General features: G+C 45.4%; 1 protein-coding gene across 2 annotated transcripts in view; it reads right to left on the bottom strand.

Annotated features, from left to right (window-relative positions):
- LRRIQ1 (leucine rich repeats and IQ motif containing 1) overlaps positions 1-21,218 on the bottom strand; it is a 1,278,742-nt gene that overhangs the window by 478,523 nt on the left and 779,001 nt on the right. The window lies entirely within an intron of this gene.

Consider the following 21,218-nt stretch of genomic DNA (forward strand, 5'->3'; position numbering starts at 1 on the left):
TTCTCTCTGCTCTACTCAATCTCTTTTCTGCCACTTCCCGACTCCCCTTGCTCTTGGCAGCACCTACTTCTCACTTCTCTTTCCGTGCTACTAGCCCTGTCACCCACGGTCCACTTTCCTCCCAGGACTTGCTTAATGGTGGGGATAGTACAACTATTCCACTGGCAGGCGACACATCTGTTGCAGAGGCCAGCAGCAGGAACTCTGGTTAGATCAGCCCCCACTGTTACATCACAGTGATTCTCCACTTGCTCAACCCGGAGCTGCGGCACTGGGTCACATACAACGGCAGAAATCTTCATATGCACACACTACCATACTGCCTACTAATGTCCATGAACCAACAACATCACCCCCCACTCTGCAAAAGCCTCACACTGCAGAAGCTTAACAACCACTCACATGCATTCTTGTAAACACTTGCTTGCTCATCAAACACGCCACCGAGATCTGGGACCTTCTCTTCCTCACGAAAACCTATCTCAACCCTGCATTAGCTCCCAACAACACTGTGGCTATTCCAAAGAGCAACAAGCCACGGACATCAATACCCACTTAATGGAGCACATGCATTTCAAAATACAAGCGGACAGCAGATTCACCCTCAAAGGCACTCTCTACCTCCAGGACCACGAACCAACTTCACCAACCTTATTACAGACTTCATTGCTACCTTCACAATCAACTCCAAGGACATCACACCACTTGATGAGCTCAAATTTCACCTCGAAGACCCATCTGACTCTTGCTCCATCACCCTCTTCGAATGCATGGACAACATCAGACTCACCCAACTCGTCACAGACCCTTCACACTTGCAGGACACACCCTGTACCCAATCTTCAGCAATGGCAACCGAATCACATGCAACTCTGCCTCACCACTTATGTGGACCAACCTCTCCATCATACACTTCCAGATCACCACACCACAAGTCAACGCACCCACAAGCATCAACATACCCAGCAAACCAAAGTAAGAGCGGCAGACTGGCTCAACATCCTAAAAAAGAACCAACCTAACACCACTAACAACCTCAACAAGGATATAACCAATTTCAACTAATGGATCAAATAGTATGCAGGCTCCAATGCACCCATCAAAGGCCACTTATCGAACATATAGAGGCAAGCTCCAACAGCTGCAAGGAGATCTATTCAATGGCCAAAGAATTCACCAACCCAAGGCTATAGCCAACACCATTGTCCCATCACAGGAACTCTGCAACAACCTAAACTTCTTCCATAGCAGAGCAGAAAAGATCTACAGCAACTCTGAACCTCAACCAGACCCCAGCGATCTCATCACCAACCTTACCACCAACAAACGTGATTGATGCCTGACTGAATGGAAAACTCTCACTGAAGGAGGTACCACAACAATCATTAGAATGGGTGCCCTCTGTGACCCCAAACAGACCCTGGCCCCAACCACATCTTCAACATCGGAGGACCACCAATCAGCAACATCCTCACCCACATCATCAACACCTCCATCAAATCCCGCTACCTTCCCAGATGACTGGAAACATGTCCCAGTCAACACCCTCCTGGAAAAACATACTGCACGAGACAACTCACCAGCCACTTCAAAAATGAGAACCTTCTGGACCACACCCAAACAGGATTCCTGAGCAACAATAGCACTCATCGCAGCCACAGATGATATCTGCACTATAGTGGACTGGGTAGAAACTGTAGCCCTCAACCCACTCGACCTCTTTGACACAGACTACCACCACACCCTAATCAAAAGACTGCACAACACAGGCATCCAAAGACTGGCCCTCAAATGGATAAGCTCTTGCTCAGAGGAAGGGCACAGCAAGTGAGAATGCCACCCTCCATATCAGAATCAAAGAATCTGATCTGCAGAGTTCCTCAGGGTCCATCACTCAGCCCAACCCTGTTTAACATATACATGACTCTGCTAACCCACATCAGCAGATCCCAAGGCACCACCATCGTATCTTACATGGATGACACCCAACTCATCCTCTCTCTGTCAGACAAGTCTACCACCACCAGAGCCCACTTCTCCAAATGCATGATCAACATAGCAGACTGAATGAGGCCTACCTGCCTGAAACTCATGTCCGACAAGACAGAAGTGCTGATATTCGGAACAAGAACTCTCCATGGAACTCCACCTAGTGGCCATCCAAGTTGGGACCCACACCCACTCTGACCAACCAAGTCAAAAACTTAGGAATCATTCTGGATGACAAGCTCAAAATGACAGACCAGGTCAGCGCATCGTGCTTCCACACTATACGTATGCTCCGCAAGTTATTCAAATGGCGTCCCCTGAACACCAGATGCACCATTACGCAAGCAATCATCACAAGCAAATTAGAAAACAGGAACACACTCTACACCGGCATTTCAAAACATCTCCTACACCATCTTCAGACTCAAGAACACCACAGCGAGAATCATCCTTGACCTCCCATGCTGCACCCACTTCGCATCACATTTCAGAAAGCTCAACTGGCTCCCGATCCACAATCTCAGCCAATTGAAACTCCTCACGCATGCACTCAAGGTGCTGCACACCATCAGACCAGCATAACTGAACAACCGCTTGCACTTTCACCAAGCCATCACACACCTACCTTCAGCCACACTCGCACACATCCCTCGCATCCACATAAGCAGAACAGGAGGATCAGCATTCTTCTACACAACACAACACAACATAACCTAACATAACACAACACAACACTATAGACTGTAATGGCAGGCATAAAACGGATTTTGTTTTTTAAAAGGCTACTTTTAGTGGGTGGCACAATGAGTGCCACTAGTAGCATTTAATTTATAGGTCCTGGATAACCTGTGGCACCACTTTATTAGAGACGTATAAGTAAATTAAGCGTGCTAAGTGGGTATAATCCAATTTGACAATGTTTTAGAGAGAGAGTACAAACACTTTATCACTGGTTAGCAGTGGTAAAGTGCAGAGTCCTAAAAGCAACAAAAATTAGATCATAAAACAGGAAGAGGGGAAGGAAAAAAGTTAGGGGGTACCCTGAAGTAGAGCCAACAATAAGAATCTTTTCTTGTCAAACATTTGATCTTTGATAGATTCAAAAGACTGAATTAAGACTAACAGAGATATCTAAGAGCAAATAGTGGTAGACAAAAATAATGCTCAAATTAAATTATATTATAGACCCTGCTCAGAATTGTACCTCAAGAAAGTAGTGCAAGGCATAGGAGTGCATTGTCCTCCAACTAGGCACTTTGTAGGTATCCCCATGAAAAGAGCTTTGGCAGCTGCCATGCCTCTTTTAAAGATTGAAGACTGACCCCAGCACATAAAGGCTTGCTCATGTGGTTGCGCTTACTAATACAAGAAACAATTCATTTGGCAAAGACTTGCTAATAGAGGGCCTTGCTCCTGCCTGCTTAGCTAAAGGTAAGAAAGCAATAGTCCGATTGATAGAATTATTTATTTATATCCAGGGGTATGGAATTTATTAAAATATCTACTTGTCCATGGGGCAAGTTGCTTCATAAATCTACTTGCCCTGTAACAAAATCCACTTGTCCCTTTGGTGCCATGTAGTGCGGTGACAAATTAGGGCAGCAATCTCATTATATAAGAGCTCTTATATAGCCTCTCTGATTATGACAGGGCTCATACCATAGTAGTGTTGAATACTAGCAATCCCTTTATGTTGTCTCGTTTTGGCAGATCTACATACTGAGAATGAAGGTAGTGGTAAGCAATAGTTCCAGTGTTGGAATGCCCTTTTGAGAGAAGTAAACGTACTAACTTGAATGTTTTCAACAACTCTTCTCTAATCTTTTCCCATACTGAAAAATTTGGGAAATTTACTCTTGATAATGGCAAAAGTAAACCGTCTTCCAGAGTTGGGGGAAAAAGTGGTTGGAGGGAAAATGAACTTGCAAACACTTAGGTTTTCACATGAGCAAATCTACACATGCATATTTGCTCATGCTAAAATGCAGTTCACAAACAATTTCTAGGAGTACAATTTCTTGCCCTACTTATGCCAATTCTTGTGAATTCACGAAAGCCATATAGCTGTGCTTAATGCAAGGACATATACCAAAGGTGCCCTTTTGAGACTTTCTTTAATTATTGGGCCCCTAATTTGGTATAGCGTTAACCATGACCTTTTGTGTTTATTAAAATTCTCTCTCTCTCTCTGTAACAGCTGGCTTCACTGTGAGTGACAGCATTCTTCTCTTTCACAAGGAGATTATCGGCACATAAAGTAGTTTTGTTCAGTGCCAATAACTAATGTGGCAGTGTGTGCTTTATTGAGACCAAAAACTAATTTTGCTTTTGCCAATGTTTGTTATAATGGTGAGGGCACGGCAGCTCTCATCAATAAGGTTTTACAAAAACCATGCGAAAACAAGTCACACATTGCCAAAACTAAAAAGCTGACAAACAATTTCAGACCTACTGGCTTTGCCAAAGCTTGTTTATTTTTAAGTTTCCCATGATCTTATTGAAACTGGTTACACTGATTTTCCAATATGAATATTTTTGGGAAATACTAGCATGCATCAACACATTTTACTAAATGATGCTGCAATGAAATGGTACCTGAAATTTTATAGTAGTTTAGCTAAATGTTTTTTTCCCCTACTTTCATTTTTTAGGAACATTTTATATTGAAAGCAAAGAATCATTATTCTTGATTTCAAGCTTTGCAAATATTTGCATCTAATGAGAAAGCATTCTGGGAGCATTATGCAGAGCTTCATACTGCTAAACATTGAAACCGTGTGTACACATTTTTATACTGGAACCCCTATCAAGAGTGCAGTCAGAATTAATGAACTATAAATACAAGTTTGAACAGCATTAACATATGCACACAAATATTGACTGCAGGTAAGCCCTTTCCCTGACCCTTAATGTGGCACTGCAAACTGGCAGCCAAAGGGTTTGTGCTGAAGGGGGGCCTACTTGTCCCAAGGACAAAATACACATTTAAACTTGTTGCCCTTGACCCCAAACAATATGTCCGGGCTATAGGAATTCCACATCCCTGTATATCCAAGTAAACTTTTAACCATGTTTGAATTTACAGAGAGTGTAACGACCATTGGCTGCAGGAAAATATCTGCGGGTCAAAATGCAGAGTTTGTCATGTGGGAATAATGGTGAGCAAATAGGAAAACGTATGTATAGTTCAAATTCTACTGCAGGGGACTTTCCAATGAATTCATAAGCACAGAAAAGTCCCGCCCACATGCGAATTCCTAAGCACTTTAAAAATATATATTTTTCTCTATAAAAGTAATTTTTTCCTTTAAAAAAATATTTTGACAGACTACAGAACATTACATTGGCCAATTTTCATTTAATTTTCTTTACAAAAAAAGCAGACAATTCAAGTGTAAAAACTCACAAAATGAAAAATAGCAAAAAGAAAACTCACAAATCTTTTTTTTTAAAGAAAAGTGAGAGACAAGAAGGACAATGTAGGTGGATAGGCAGCAGTCTAAAGAGGCTGGACAAACGTTACTGCAACTTTAAGGGGACAATGCCACAACCCCCTCTTGCGCCCTCTGCATTATGGTCTAGCGCGCAGAGCTCATGATGCTTTACCCCTATTGCTCCCTATACACGCAATGACATCACAACTGATGTTTCCTCGCACCCTCATTATCCATGTTACCCCAACTCCTTCTTGACTGATGTTTTCCCAGCATCTCTTATAACTGATGTTTTCCCAGCACCCTCATGTCTGATGCTCCCCCAGCCCCCTCATGACTGATGCTTCCCTAGCACCCTTGTGATTCCATGGCATTTGCACCTCTGCACATGGTGCACCATAACCCTGTGAATCCTGTGCACTTGCTCCACCACCCCAAGACCCATGCGTAGGAAAGTTCCCCTTTATGACATGGTCACTCCCACTTTTTACCTTGTATTTAATGTGATTTTCACTAGAAGTGCACTGAGTTCCTTCTAACCAGGTCCCCAGTGCCAGATCTCTTTTCACTAACTGTACAAATGTTTCAGGGATCCACAGCAGGGATCCACAGCAGCCCGGAGAAATTTGATTTCCTCTTTTCTGTAGGAGCTAATGTGATTTGTTTACAGGAAACTTGGTGTGTCAACATGTTGAATGTGTCTAAAGATTATTATGTCTTGGAAGTGCCTGCTGCCCCCTCCAAGAAAGGGCACGCCAGGGGGGGAATAGCCTGTTTATTGTCTAATAAATCGCAATGGAGATTCTTCCACTATATTGACTCCAGTAAACTCTTCCATGCCATAACTATAGAAAATCTGTTTAATGATGGCACTAAGTCCCCTATCGTGATTTTAAATGTTTATATTCCGCCAGAAGAACGTTTTAATGTGTTATTGAAGCGGGTATTTCGTTATGTGGATCAGATCAAAAATGTTCCATCTCCACCGGAGGTGCTGATTATGGGCGATTTGAATTGTAAGATCTCTAATGTAAGTCTGGATCTTTTTAGGAATAAGTCTAAAGAAGAGGCGCACTTTATTCCCCAAGCTCTCTTCCCCGAAAAGTCAGTGACAAATAAAAGAGGGAAGATCTTGCTAAATGAATTAGTGGCCGCCGACGGGATTATAGTAAATGGGAGATTCCCGTCGGACGTCCCTGCAAAATTTACCCATAAGTCTCCCTTTGGGTCTTCCATCTTGGATTATGTCATCACTGACTATGGTTTGTTTCCATCTATTCTTGACTTTAAAATTGTACCCACCTCTCTGAGTGATCACAGTTTATTACTTGTAACTATTTCCTTAAAAACCCTGCCTACGGCACCTTGGTCTCTTAGCGGCAGCGATGCTGCCTTCCATGCTTCCTCTGGAAGGTGTTATTGGAATGCCGCAGCCGTTAAAGGAGTGCAGGAACTTTTATCTAATACTGTTTTAGTTCTCAATGAGTGGCAAGGTAACGAAATAGTATACTTCGAAGAATTTTTGCGGAAGATTACGTCTTGTGCAAAAAAATCTTCCCGACCAATAAGAGGGGTTGAAGTTCCCAGGGCACTGTGTACCTTAAATAAGGAAATTAACAATCTTGTCCGGGAACAATACTTGGATAGAGGTATAGAACGTGGAAGAGAGATTTCAAGGCTAAAAAGGAAGAGAAGTAGACTTAAACTAAAAATAAAAAAGGCTAAGGAGGACAATATCTGGATCGATCTGCAAGAGTCGGTCGTCCATGGTAGGATTAGAGATTTCTGGGCAATAATAGGCAAGGGGTGTGGGTCCAGAGTAAGCCCCTCCCCCATTCCCATAGCGGAAGAGACATGGTCCATCTACATTCGGGACCTTTATGCAGGGAATGGTATCTCTTCTGATGATTCCCAAGGTAGTGTTTTCACTATGGCGCAGGATGCGGATGGCCTTTCGAACTTTCCTCTAGCAAAGGAAATCGAGACGGCCATAAAAAACATGCGCACATCTGGGGCAATGGGACCTGACGAACTCCCCATGACGATCCTTAAACAGGACCCGCTCGGGTGGAGTAAAATACTGTATCCCCTGTTTAAGGTATGTTTTTTGTCGAAAAGGGTTCCTGCCTCGTGGAGGGGGAGTATTCTGGTCCCAATCTTCAAGAAGGGAATTAGGGACTGCCCAAGTAACTATCGTTTGATTGCGCTCCTCGACTCAATCGGGAAGGTCTTTGCGAAATGCCTTCTAGGATTTCTTTCCGCTTGGGTTGAGGAGAACAATATCCTGCCGTTTGCTCAGACTGGGTTCCGTAGGAATCACGGAACCCTGGATAACCTTACTGCTCTACAGGTAGTTACGGACAAATACGTACAGGTGAGGCGGGGGACGGTGTATGCAGCTTTTATTGATTTCTCCACTGCGTTCGATAAAGTGGATCGCGGAACGCTCTGGAGAAAATTGGCTGCGCTCGGTCTCCCGTCTCACCTGCTGGAGCTGGTGCGGGCTCTCCATACAGAGACCTGGTGTAGGGTCCTGTTGGGGGGAGAAGGGGGGCTTTCTGACCCAATTCCATCGAGTAATGGCCTCAAACAAGGCTGTTTACTGGCTCCCCTCCTATTTTCTTTATATACGGCTGATTTGCCTGCCTCCTTGTCAGCCACTGAGGGTATCGCCCCCTTGTTGGGGGGGAGCCCTGTATCTTGTCTGATGTATGCCGATGATGTCCTCATTCTTGACTTAACGCCTAAAGGTCTTGCAAATCGGCTGCATGCCCTCCATAGTTATGCGGTGGCTCATTGTATGAAGATTAATATAACTAAGAGTAAAGTTATGTGTATAGTAGGAAAAAAGAGGTGTCGAGCTGCAGATTTTGGTTGGAGTATCGGGGGGCAAAAATTGGAGGTTGTAAAGTCATATATTTTTTTGGGGAAAATTGTCACGGCTAATCTGAGTGAGAAGCTCCATATAGAGCATTGTTCTCGCAAAGCTCTTGCCCATGGCAAAGGATTAAACTCACTTTACCACGCAACGGGGAAACGGCACTTTCAGATTTTATTGGAGGTGTTTAGATCTAAAATCCCCGCGACAATTTTGTATGGTATAGAGTTAATAGAGTTGAAAAAGTGGGACTTTTGCCATAGGATCGAGGGGAAACTTTTAAGATCTCTCTCCTCATTAAACTCTGCCTGCTCTCTGGCCGCCTGCAGGCTTGAATTTGGTCTAAAGAGCAGTTGGGCACAGGGCCTTTGTGCCCTAGTTAGATGGGTGGCCTGTCTTGCAAGAGCGGAAGCTGGGACATTGAGAGCACTCATTAAAACTGAATTACTAGGTAATTTCAAGGAGTTCTCCCAACTTGTTTGTAATTTCAGAAAAGCCGTAACTCTTTTAAAATTAGACGAAAAGTCCCTTTTTGTATATTCCCCTACTCAGCTAAAACTCGTGCTAAAAGCAGCCTCCTGGGATCTATGCTTTCAATCGGATAAAAAACTAATCCATGGGAAAAGGAATGTACATATCCTTCTCGATACTTATCTGATGAAGCAGCCACAATCCTACGTGCGATGGTCCCTTCCACATGGCATACGTAGATTTTGGTTCCTGCTGCGATACGATTTAATTCCGTTAAACCTCTTGTTGTCCAAATGGTACGGCTCCACCTCTTTATGTAACCTATGTCGTCTAAATACCCAGGACTGTATGCATGTTTTACTGATTTGCCCGGCGTTATGTGAATTGCGCTCTAGATGGATAAAAGTTATTTGTCTCCGTCTGGGCATTCTAACTCTGAATGATTTTCTCCATGCACTTTATTGTCCCCCAAACGAAATGTTCTGCTCCTACATTTTTAATTTCTTCAAAAGTTTTTTAGCTATTTATTAATAACCAATGGAGACGCCTTTTTGATGTGCCAAATCCTATACTGCTCTGGTGTGTGAATTAGTCTATATGAAATTTATGTGCGTGTTGGTGGACACTTTTGCAGTTGTATTGTTCTGTATTTTATTTCTGTATATTGTATGTGGCCCTCTGCCGAGAGCCAGAACATAATAAATAAAATTGAATTGAATACAAATGTTTCCCCAGTTGCCAATACGTTTTGCACTCACCGTTAGACCCTAGTAAGTGGTACCCCAGGTATCTAGGGCAAGGAGCCTAATAAGGGTCCTTAAGGGCTGCAGCATGAATTCGGCCCCCTAAGGGACACCTCACCAAACACATATAGACTGCAACTGCATGTTGCGTGGCTTGATGCAGACAAAAGTGAACACACGACATGGCACATATCCCTGTGTCAAAGAGAGATACATCCATGCCCACAGACACTGCATGCAGTATACGTAAGCCTCCCCTACAGCAGCCCTAACAGCCCTAAGGCAGGGGGTACTATGCTACATGTGTGGACATATCTGCATGAACAGATATGAACCTGTGCTGGTCAGGTCCATTTCTGCCAGTACAAGCGATTAAGGAAGCCATTTAAAGTACATGTCCTGGACACTGGTGAAAACGAGTTCCCCAGCCTACACAATGGCTACACTGAAATCAGAGTAATAGGCCCACAAGCATTCCAGGGTTGTATTCATCATAACATGCACCCCGAAGGCCCCTCAGAGGCTCCTCCTGAAAACCTACCAACTACTGGTGTGCTGATGGACTTGGCTTAGCCAGCCTGCTACCACAGATGAGTTTCTGACCACCATGGGTGAGGGCCTTTGCTCTCAGGAGCTCAGGTATAAAGCCCCCTCCCACAGGATGACTTATGAATTAGCATGCCAAGGCAGGAAGCTTCATAGAGCGCACTGCCTTTGTTATGTGAATCTGGCTTCCCTCACATGAGAGGATGCTGACCCTCCTTGACCAAACCCATTTGGTACTGGGATAGGGCGGGAAAATTAGTATTCAGAGAGGCGTGTTCACCTTCAGGCTAGTTCCAACCTTAAGGTGGGCAACATGAAGTGATGGCAAACCTAGGAAATCTGGGAGAGGGTTATGCCCAATTCCCACAGGGTGGGGTGATATAGGGGGCGCAGTGACCCCATGGGTAGGTAGCCCTTTAGCTACTAACCTGCACTACCCTACCACCACTAAATTCAGCATTTAGGGAAGCCCCTGGCACCAGAAAAGCAGATCTTGCTAACCAAAAGAAGAAGGATAGAAGAGAGGCAAAAAGCAACAACCGAATAAGAAGCAGCTGACTTGGTGACAAACTGTTTGCCTATTCTTGACAATTGCGCCAAAGTAATCCCACCCTGCCAGCTGCTGAAGAGCCAAAGCATGGGAGGACTGCCAACACTTCTCCAAAGACTCAGGAAATCCTGTGGAGCATTGGAGCTGTACCCCTGCATCCTGCAGGTACCAGAGACCAAACTGTGAAGGCTTCGGACTGCAAAGACCCAACACCTGAAAGCACCACTGCACCTGAGCCGCCTAGCCTGAGCTGAAGTGGTGCCAACTATGCCAGAGTGGTCTCCCAGCCTTCCAGAGACAAAGATCACCTTGGATTTGCCCATCATGGAAGAACGGACGCTGCCTGAAGTCCCTGTGTGCAGGCTCCCTTGACCACAAGTGCTCTTGGTGATAGAAAACTGAAGCCTAAAGGCACCTCTGCATCTGTCGCCCCTGGGCCATGGAGAAGAGGACCAAAGGTGTCCCTGAGCATAGTGAGGCCTGAGTCACCCTGTTGGTTCAGCCCGACTGGCCTCCCAGTCCAAACCGGCAGCCTTTTTCATTAAGACCGATCCCCATATACTAACACTTGGCACTTGACTCTGTATTGACCCACTGCACTCCAGCCGCCCTAAAAATGTAAAATTGATACTTGTATAGCGCACTACTCACCCGCAAGGGTCTCAAGGGGCTTGTACGAATACCGCTGTGAAACCCATCCTGGCTTTCCCTGTGAGGCGTCCACTCCTGGACACCCCCAAGGTGGAGGCCAGGCATCCTTAGTGTTGTGGGGGCCGTTGTGGAGATTAAGCAAGCTATTGCCCAGAGTTGCAGAGTGGGACTCCATGATTGGAATAGGCACCGAGGCGAGAATTATCAGGTCCGTGGAATTTTTTAGCCCAAGACCCGCCGAGACGGGGAATTGAACCCTGGTCCCGGGCTAGACCTCTGCATCAGGGTCTGCCACTCTAACCATTGAGCCAAACTTCTCCACTTCGCCCTAGTGCTCCTGAAGGTGACCTGCTGGTGTTCCCTTAGGATCTTGCTCCATACTCACCTTAAGTTCAGGTGATTGGTCTTGTAAGTCACTGTACTCTACCTGTATGCCGTATTTGTTTTTCCTCCCATAGGATAACATTGAAGCTTCTGAGAATTGTAGTATGTCGACTTTTGAAAACGTAAAGTATTTATATCTCGAAATGTACTTACATGATCATATTGAATCTGGCACCTAAATATAAATATCTAACAATAGGTGCTATTTTTATAAATTGGTGTGGATCTCCTTATTTTATCGCTTGTACCATTTTTTATGACTATGTTTGTATTTGTAAATGTTTAACACTCCTCTCTGCTAAGTCTAAGGCTGTGTGAACACACTACACTCTAGAAGAGCACCTTATAATTGCTGGAGGAAACCCCCGTCCACTTATAAGGGAATACCTGGGCTCTTTGCACAGTATACCTCTTTTTGGTATACCAAATAAAGAGTCTATGCAAGCTCGCCCCAGTATCCCGTGAGCCAATAGAATGACTATGACTCACTGTTACTAGGGCCTAGTGTAGTTTCCTATCATGCAGGTTTGAGAAAGAACTGTACATTGGTTTCCTGCTGTTGGTTCCAATGTTTACGCTGCACCTGCCATTCCTAAAAGGTCAAAGGGATGGTACTAACGTGTTATTCTCCATGGTTCGTGAACCTACCAGAATGCCATGACCTAGCTGCTTACTTTGAGTCTCCAAGAGGGTGTATAAACCCCTGCCCAACCCAGAGCCTCTGCTTGGCCTCACTCATTGTGGAACAAGCTTCACCCTTCCCCCTCAACTGAAGAATCCTACCGGACTCAAGAAGCACTCCAGGCTCCTTCAAGTCCATAGTGAACCAGCGGTTCTGTGGCTTCAGCTCCCTCAATCTCTCCCTCCTGCACAGCTACTTTGGACCCTCTAGAACTCCCTGAGTCAAGGCTACTAGATCTTCTTCAAACATCAGTTAAGTGGTAGAACTATGCTTTGCATTTTACCCCATTCTTGCCTGCCTGTTTATTTTTGAATTTCTGGGACCGTTTTCCCTCCGTTGCAGCCCCCTCCAACGCCCCTCCCCTCCCCCCTTGCCTCCCCTGACCGCCAGGTTTTCCCGCCGCTGTCCCCGAGGCCACGCCCCCTCGCCGCCCCGCTCCCGCCTACCGGCTGACCCTCCACACCTCATATGGCTACCACTGCCCGGACGCGCAGCAGGCATGCCGATTGTGCGTCGAATCACTTCTTACACTAGAGGGGTTTTGTCCTACAGGCCCTGGCTGGACAATCAATCTTTATACAAAAACTGGGGATGCCAGGGCTCGAATTTTGTTCAAGACTGCTCTTTATTTAGCAGCCCTAGGCCTTCGTTTAACAGATTGCGAAGACTCCTGTATTAATTCATGCATTACATTTCAGTGTCAAATTATTTACATTTTCACAAAAGTCAGAGGTTTTAACACACCTAAAAATGAAGACAGTTGAAACAGACATAAATCATATATATAATAATCTGTGAGTGCATAAATGACAACATTCAATGACAGTTAGACATATGGATTAAACACAATTATGTTGATGAAACAACTAAATATGGTACACCTATAATTTTTTCTGTAGTAGTCCTAATGGCATAGTGTACAAAGTTAATAGGACTAAACACAATGGGCCTTTCGGGTTTTATAGTTCCTAAATATTCACTTCAATCGCCCTAATTGTGAACGTGGATATTCAAATCCTGTGACCACCAAGGTGTAGGTTCACTTGGAACAGCCGAACAGCCGACGCGTTTCCAAACCCTTTATTAAGTTAACCGGGTTCTTCCTCAGGGCTGAGCTGGGTACCTACGGTATAGAAATTAGGGAGTTTTTAGCTTCTCCTATTCTCTGGGTTTTTAGAGTCTTTGATCGTCATTTTTTTAAAAAAAGGAGGGGGTTAACTCAATTTCCAGAACGTTCGTTCTCCGTCACTTTCTTGCGTGGGGCGTCTTTGTTTCCTTCGCTTTTAACCTTGCCTAGGCAATAAATCAAAAGAAGGCATGCTAATAACGTTCTCGTCGTGTGTGAGAGTATTCTGCAAAAAATCGGTAACACGAGTCTATCTTTTTGTGAAGGTGCCAGCACTTACTTGACCAAAGTTTGATGGTTCTCTAACGGATACGTTCTCGGTATGGGGTTCTTATCGGTTCGCAGATGCTGAATGCTGTTGAGTTTAATAAAACATTTAATCAATAACTGAGTGTGGCTGCGTGTTTTAAATCATTCGCCTGCACCGTTAACACTTACTTGAAGACAGGAAAAGTGTTTTCTCTACGTGCGGTTCTGCTTTGCTGTCGTTTCTTTTACTTGTCGGGGGTCCCTGAAATATTAAGATTTGCGATTTATTTTATTTTGTCTGGAGCTGTGCTGGTGCTCAGACCGGAATTCAAGGTTTTTTTTTAGGGTTCCTTACCTCTTGTTACTCCTGACAGGTCGACAATTGCTTTCTCCGTTTTACCGCATGACCGGCGTTTTGGTTACCGCGAGTCAACTGATGTTGTTCACGGTCCCCCGGAACTGTTTAGCCCTTAAGTGCGCTGCTAAGCATGATGGAACTTGTAGTCTTTCAGAGAGGTGGCTTTCAAGTTTAGTGCTTGGTGTTAACGGCTGGGTTATGGATATTTAATGGGATCAAGTGATGTTGTTAGTGATGGCTGGCACTGATTTACGTGATGGTGGAGGGGGGCAGGGGGCTCAGTGACTGGATCGTTGCAGTTCGGACATTTCGTTCATTCCATCCACCACACAGTTAAATTTGAGAATTAAATATGCTTCTTTTTTTAACAACATGGCATCGACATTTCCTCCGCTGGGGTAATTTTGATTGCAGATAGCACTGTCCATTTAAAGTCTTTCTCGGTATGTTTATGCTCTACAAAGTGTTCTACCATAGGGGCAGTCAACACCTTGTGTCTAATTCTAGATCGGTGTTGTGCCACTCGCTGATTTACTCGTTGGGTAGTTTTCCCAATGTACAATTTGGGACACGGGCACATAATGGCATATATTACGTTGCTGGTTTTACAATTGGTGAATTCTTTATGAGACCATTTCAATGCATTAAACTGGAATTCCTCCCCTTCTATCGTGTTGGCACAAGACACGCAGGAGCCGCATTTATGATGGCCTTTTACAGGTTTAAGCTTCCATAAAGTGCGTAAATCTGATTTGACCTGGCTTGTTCCTACGTCCGCTCGCACAACGTATTGTGCAATGCTTTTATTTTTCTTTAGTGCGAACAATGGTTTTTCCATTGGAACTTCTAAGTTAGAGATCAGGTGCCAATTTTTTAAAATGATTGCCTTCAGTTTATTTGTATAGGGGCCGAATGTTGTTACACAGACTGGCCTCTCAACTGGCTTGGTCTCTTTTGTCTTTAGTAGTTCTTCTCGTGGTGTGTGCCAGGCACGTTTGATGGAATGTTTTAGCAGTTTACTAGGATAGCCTCTCCTACTTAGCTGATCACTTAGTATTTGAGAATGTGCCGTGAAGTCTTCTTTCCGGGAGCAGTTTCTTCGAATTCTCAACATTTGGCCATATGGGAGGTTAGCTTTGAGACTTTTCGGATGGTAGCTTTCATAGTGAAGAATGGTTGTGGGAAAACTGCGACATCTAGAAAGGTGAGAGATGTTGTGCTATGAGTCATTGAAAATTTGATGTCAGGATGTCTGGTGTTAAGCCACTGGTGGAATTGGGCAAGCCTTTCTTCAGACCCATTCCATTGACACCAGATGTCATCTATGTAGCGATACCATGTTGTAATGTTTTGTCTGTATGGATTATTCCGGTAAATGGCGATCAAAGACTCTAACAACCCAGAGAATAGGAGAAGCTAAAAACTCCCTAATTTCTATACCGTAGGTACCCAGCTCAGCCCTGAGGAAGAACCCGGTTAACTTAAAAAAGGGTTTGGAAACGCGTCGGCTGTTCGGCTGTTCCAAGGGAACCTACACCTTGGTGGTCACAGGATTTGAATATCCAAGTTCACTATTAGGGCGATTGAAGTGAATTTTTAGGAACTATAAAACCTGAAAGGCCCATTGTGTTTAGTCCTATTAACTTTGTACACTATGCCATTAGGACTACTACAGAAATAATTATAGGTGTACCATATTTAGTTGTTTCATCAACATAATTGTGTTTAATCCATATGTCTAACTGTCATTGAATGTTGTCATTTATGCACTCACAGATTATTATATATATGATTTATGTCTGTTTCAACTGTGTTAATTTTTAGGTGTGTTAAAACCTCTGACTTTTGTGAAAATGTAAATAATTTGAAACTGAAATGTAATGTATGAATTAATACAGGAGTCTTCGCAATCTGTTAAACGAGGGCCTAGGGCTGCTAAATAAAGAGCAATCTTGAACAAAATTCAAACTCTGGCATCCCCAGTTTTTGTATAAAGATTGTGCGCCGAAGGCAAGCCTGTCTGCGCCTGGACCGCGCCCATCGCCGGAACCCCTGCACCCCGCGTACTCCACAACACCAGACTCTGATACGACGCCAACACCCTCCACGCTCTCAACACCGGCCGAAACCACTGCTGCTTCCAGGCTGCCCAGAAACGTACCCACGGTCTCTTCTCCTGCCACACCTGCAACTTCACTTGCGACAGATTCTCCCATTTCTCTCCTGAGCCTAGCACGTCCACAAAGTGCTCAGGTTCTTCCACGTCAGGACACTCCAGAGTATTAGTGCGCGATACAAATTCTTTATAACACAACATAACAGGGGACAACATAGAACCCCTGGGTTCTGTCGACGTCAGAATCGGCATCGCACTATGCCATTCCGGCTCTGTGTTGTCAGGGATGAGGATGGGGCTTGCGCCACCAACACGCATCGGCGACATTGCAGGCACCGACTTTGGGTTCGACACCGGGGAAGGCTGCGTTTGCAAGACCGGCGTCGAACCAAATTCGAGATTTGATCCTTGAGACTCCACCGGCGTCAAGGGCGAAGCCGACGCCGTCAAACCCGATGGGGCCCCATCCGACCTCTCTGGGCCTGAGGGCTCACTAACGTGGTCGTTCCGCTCAAAGATGCGGCACATGGCATCATAAAACTCTTTAATTTGAGTGGGAGTCACTCCGGCTCCCGGAAATGGAGGGAGGTGCGAAGTAGACCATGCCTAGAGCATCAGTGCTCCTTACCTCTTTCAACGACTGACGCCAGTTGAGGTGAAGTCAAAGTTTGCTTGGACTTCTTCTTCTTGTGCATCTTCTCCGAGTGTCCAGATGACCTTGAATGGGGGGAAGAGGACTTAAGGCTCCATGAGCGATCCCGTAACCTCCTCTCCTTTGAACGGGATCGTGATCTCCTCGGAGTCTCACTCAACGGTGTTGACTGCCGGGCCGCGAGCAACTTCAATGCCCGCTCCCTCAAAGCCTTCGGAGCCGTCGCCCAGCAGTCTGAATACGACTTTGAATCGTGGTCGCGTTCAAGACTCCACAGACATATGTGGTGGAGATCGGTAACTGACATTGTGCGGGAAAAAGTCCAGCAAGGTTTAAAACCTGTCTTCCTACCCGACATCCCTCGCACACGAAGTAGTAAAAAATATCGAGAAAGTCAAGCAAAAAGCCTGCCAAAAAAGCGGCAGAGGTGTAGCTCCTCCCGGATCTGCGCTTATCTGGCGCGGAAAGAAAAGAACTGATGTCCACGCGCCTGGTTGGCGCCTATGTAGAAACCGCAACGTCATAACTGACGCTACCAACATCATCGACAACACGCGGAGCCGAATGGAGCCACCAGACGTCGCGCTCCAGTGGTATTGCTCAGCAAAAGTTTCCGGATCCAGCCTGACGCCTGGGAAATTTAAAGGTAAGCAATCTGTAGCTAGAAGTCTCTATCAGATAAGGCGTTACCAAAGGTAAGTAACTTGTTAATCTAATAGACTTTTAGTTGCAGATTCCTTACCTTAGAATAGAAACCCAAGAAATACCTCCCCGTAGGGGGGTCTGTGGGCCAATTTCACATGAAGAAGTCCTGCAGGGGCAAACAGGCAAAGTGCCCAGCTCTATGGACCTGACTGTCCAGACAGTAATGTTTGGTGAACGTGTGCAATGAAGCCCACGTTGCTGCCCGGCAGATATTCAGGACAGGGCCTCCGCAAGCTAATGGAGTGCTTGCAGCTTCAGCTCTGGCTGAATGAGCGTGCAAACACTCAGGGGGTTGCTTCTTAGCCAATGTGTAACAGATTTTAATGCAAAACAAGATCCATCTCAAGATGGCCTGCTTCTGCACAGCTGTGTCGTTCTTTGCTCCAACATACCCCACTTAGAGTTGGTCATCCACCTGGAACTCTCATGTTCGGCCAAGGTAGAACGACAACGGTCTTTTGGGGTCCAGATGGTGGAGTCACTCCTCTTTCATGGAAGGATGAGGGAGAGCATAAAAAGTAGGCGGAGCAATGGTTTGACCTACATGAAATGGAGTGACCACATTCAGATGATAAGAAGCCCTTGTTTGAAGCACCAGTTTGTCAGGGTAGGTTTTCAGATAAGGAGGTTTGGATTACAAAGTCTGAAGCTCACTGACCCTCTGAGCAGATGTTATCGCCACAAGAAAGGACGTCTTGATGGTAAAGAGCCTGAGTGGGCAATTGTTCAAAGGCTCAAAGGGAGCACGTAGGTGAGGACAAGACTGAGGTCCAACTGGGGCATAACGAAGGGAGTGGGAGGGAACATATGTTGCACATCTTCCAAAAACCTATGTACAAGAGGGGATTGGAAAAGGGTAGGTTGGTCAACCAACCTAAGAAAAAGCAGAAATCGCAGATGGATATCTTGTAACAGTGCCTAGAGCACTGTTGGGCAAAGGAAAGGACAAACAGGAGCACCTGGGAAAGAGAGGGAGAAAAGGATCAAAATGTTTCTCCAAACCCATGCCACAAATTTAGCCCAAAGGCATGCATAAACCGTCTTGAAAGAGGGATGCTTGGCTGCCAAGATAACATTACAGACTTCAGGCCGTAGGTCAAAGGCTACCAACTTTTGCAGCTCAATCTCCATGCAAGAAGGCGAAGTGTGGACAGGTTGGGGTGGAGAACCCTCCTCTGCTGTGACAGGAGATCCTCCCCTCTGGGCAGGAGTGGTAAGGGCGGTAAAGTGTACAGGAGGTCTGAGCTGGAATCAAGAAGAAAAGCGTTTCGGAGCGAGAACGGTTTGGAAATTTCAGCATGCAGAGTTGCTGACACTGTGTGAATGGAGATGTTAACCATGATCCACTAGGCATCGTCGGCTGAGGTTGTCCGCTCTGTTGTTCAGAGATCCCGCCACATGTTGAACTACCAGGGCTATGCCCAGTTGTTCCAGCCATGTCCAGAGACGCAGGGCCTCTTGACAAAGGGTACACAACACCACCCTGCCATGCCCTGCTTCTTGCAGTACCACATGGCGGTGGAGTTGTTTGTGAGCACTTGCACTAGCCTTCCCTGGATTTGAGGGAAGAAAGAATGTCAATGCTAATAGGTTGATGTGGAGTTCGGACTCTGTCAGAGACCAGAGTCCTCTAATCACTACCTCTCGCAGCTGGCCGCCCCATCCCAGGAGTGAAGCATCTGTCAGTACTGTCGGATCTGGGGTGGGGGCCAGTTTTGCAGCAGGTGGGGATTTTTTTTTGTTACTGGGGACCGGTTGTGCAGTGGTGCTGAAATATCGGCCCCCATTATCAAAAGCAGCAGTGCTTCACACTTGCACCGCACCCCCCTCTTCCCATCCTCCTGGGTCTTGTACTACAAAATTGCTAGGGCTGCTTTAGGTTCCCAGTCTGGCCCGGCTGATTGGGGAAGGAAGAGTGGTTAGCTGCTGACCCAATTGTGGTTCGTAAGTCACCACTGCAGGTCTTTGCAGTTCCCTCTGAATTCTGGACCATGTCGGAGAGATGCCCTTGATGTTGCGCCCACTGGAACTCTAGTACCCACTACAGAGGTATGTATCACAAGCAGGATGCAAGAGGCCATGAGACCCAGAAGCCTCGGAGTCAGTCTCACCGAATCCAGGATATAGGCTGAAACATCGGTATCATAGCCCCAATATCCCGGATTCACCGTTCAGGAGGATAGGCCCAAATGACACCATGTTCCAATGAAAGGGAGTATCTGCGAGGGAGTCAGGTGTGACTTTTGCACATTGATAGTGAACACTAGCGAATGCAAGTAGTCCACCGTAGTCTGGAGGAGGGCGATGACAGCCTGGGGCGAGCCCACCTCCAACAGCCAATTGTCGAGATAGGGAAGAATGGCACCCCTGATCTCTGCAGATGAGCTGCATTCACAGCCATCACCTTGGTGAACACCCGAAGAGCGCTGGTGAGGCCGAAAGGGAGCACAGCAAACTGAAAATGCTCATGGCCCACAGTGAACCGCAGGTAATGCCTGTGGGCAGGCAGGATAGGAATGTGGAAATATGCACCCTGCAAGTCCAACGCTACCATCCAGTCTCCAGAGTACAGGGCAGACAGGTTTAGTTATACAAAGTTATAATTTATAAATATGTTTTGTGCTATGTTGGTCACTTCATTTGACTTAGATTCATTGTTAGATTTTTTTTATGGTTAAAAGAAAACATATGTAGTGTTGGGATCTAAGTTAAGCCTTGGAATGAACTCTACTGTCTCACTATGAGATAAGAGAGTTCTATGCTGACGTGTTGGGATTGAGAGGGTTGACATTTGGAGAAGAAGGAGGTGTTGTCAAGAGCTACTACGGAAGAGCTAAGAATAAAGATGTATGTTACCTTAATATACTCGCCTATGGAGCATCATTACATGGACTCCTGTTACTTGGACACGAAAAGGAAAACTGAAGAATGATAGGCGGGTCAACAGCTTTTAATTAGTGGGTATGGCTGTACCGAGTGGGCGTGGTGCAATGCCATAGATCAATCAAGAACAGAAGTTTTACCATATAAAGAACCTGCAAAAAAGTGCAGTATCCATTCGAGAGTGTGTTTTCTCTATTGTAGTTGCTAAGCATTGGGGCTGGTGGGCACTGTGGGGTAGCAGGCTTAGTGCCCTAGGGTAGAGCTAAGCAGCAGCACAAAAAGCTAAAAAAAACTACAATCTGATTGGCTGGTGGAAAAGCATTACAACAAATGCTTCAGTATTGTGGAAAAGCAGGCATGTAATGCCAGTGTTTGCCTCTTTCTGAGCAAGATGAGCGGCCAGCACAGTCTGAACATTCCATTTCATGTTCCAATAAGGATCAGAGGCTCTCAGCTGGGCTGCGATTCCTCAAATGTTGACCTCTATTGAGGACCCTTGTATTTTTTTAGGGACTGTCAACAAGTAATTCTCAATGCAACGCCAAGTTTACAGTTAAGAGAACTCATTTATTTTTCCCTGCTACTGTAAAGTGGAGCGCTGACAGAAATCCAAAAAAAAAAGAAAACCCACACGGATGAAAGAAAACCTGCATGATAGATGACAGCTGGGAAGACAAGTACGTAGGAGGCTTCTAAAAGTAATTATGTTTTTCAAGTCAATAAATTTAAATATTAATCACTGCGGAGCTGCTTGTGCTTAAGGGATAAAGGCCCGAGAGAAAAGCCGTTTCCGTGACATGT

The sequence above is a fragment of the Lissotriton vulgaris genome, chromosome 1_1 (assembly GCF_964263255.1).
Source record: "Lissotriton vulgaris chromosome 1_1, aLisVul1.2, whole genome shotgun sequence".
Classification (NCBI taxonomy): domain Eukaryota; kingdom Metazoa; phylum Chordata; class Amphibia; order Caudata; family Salamandridae; genus Lissotriton; species Lissotriton vulgaris.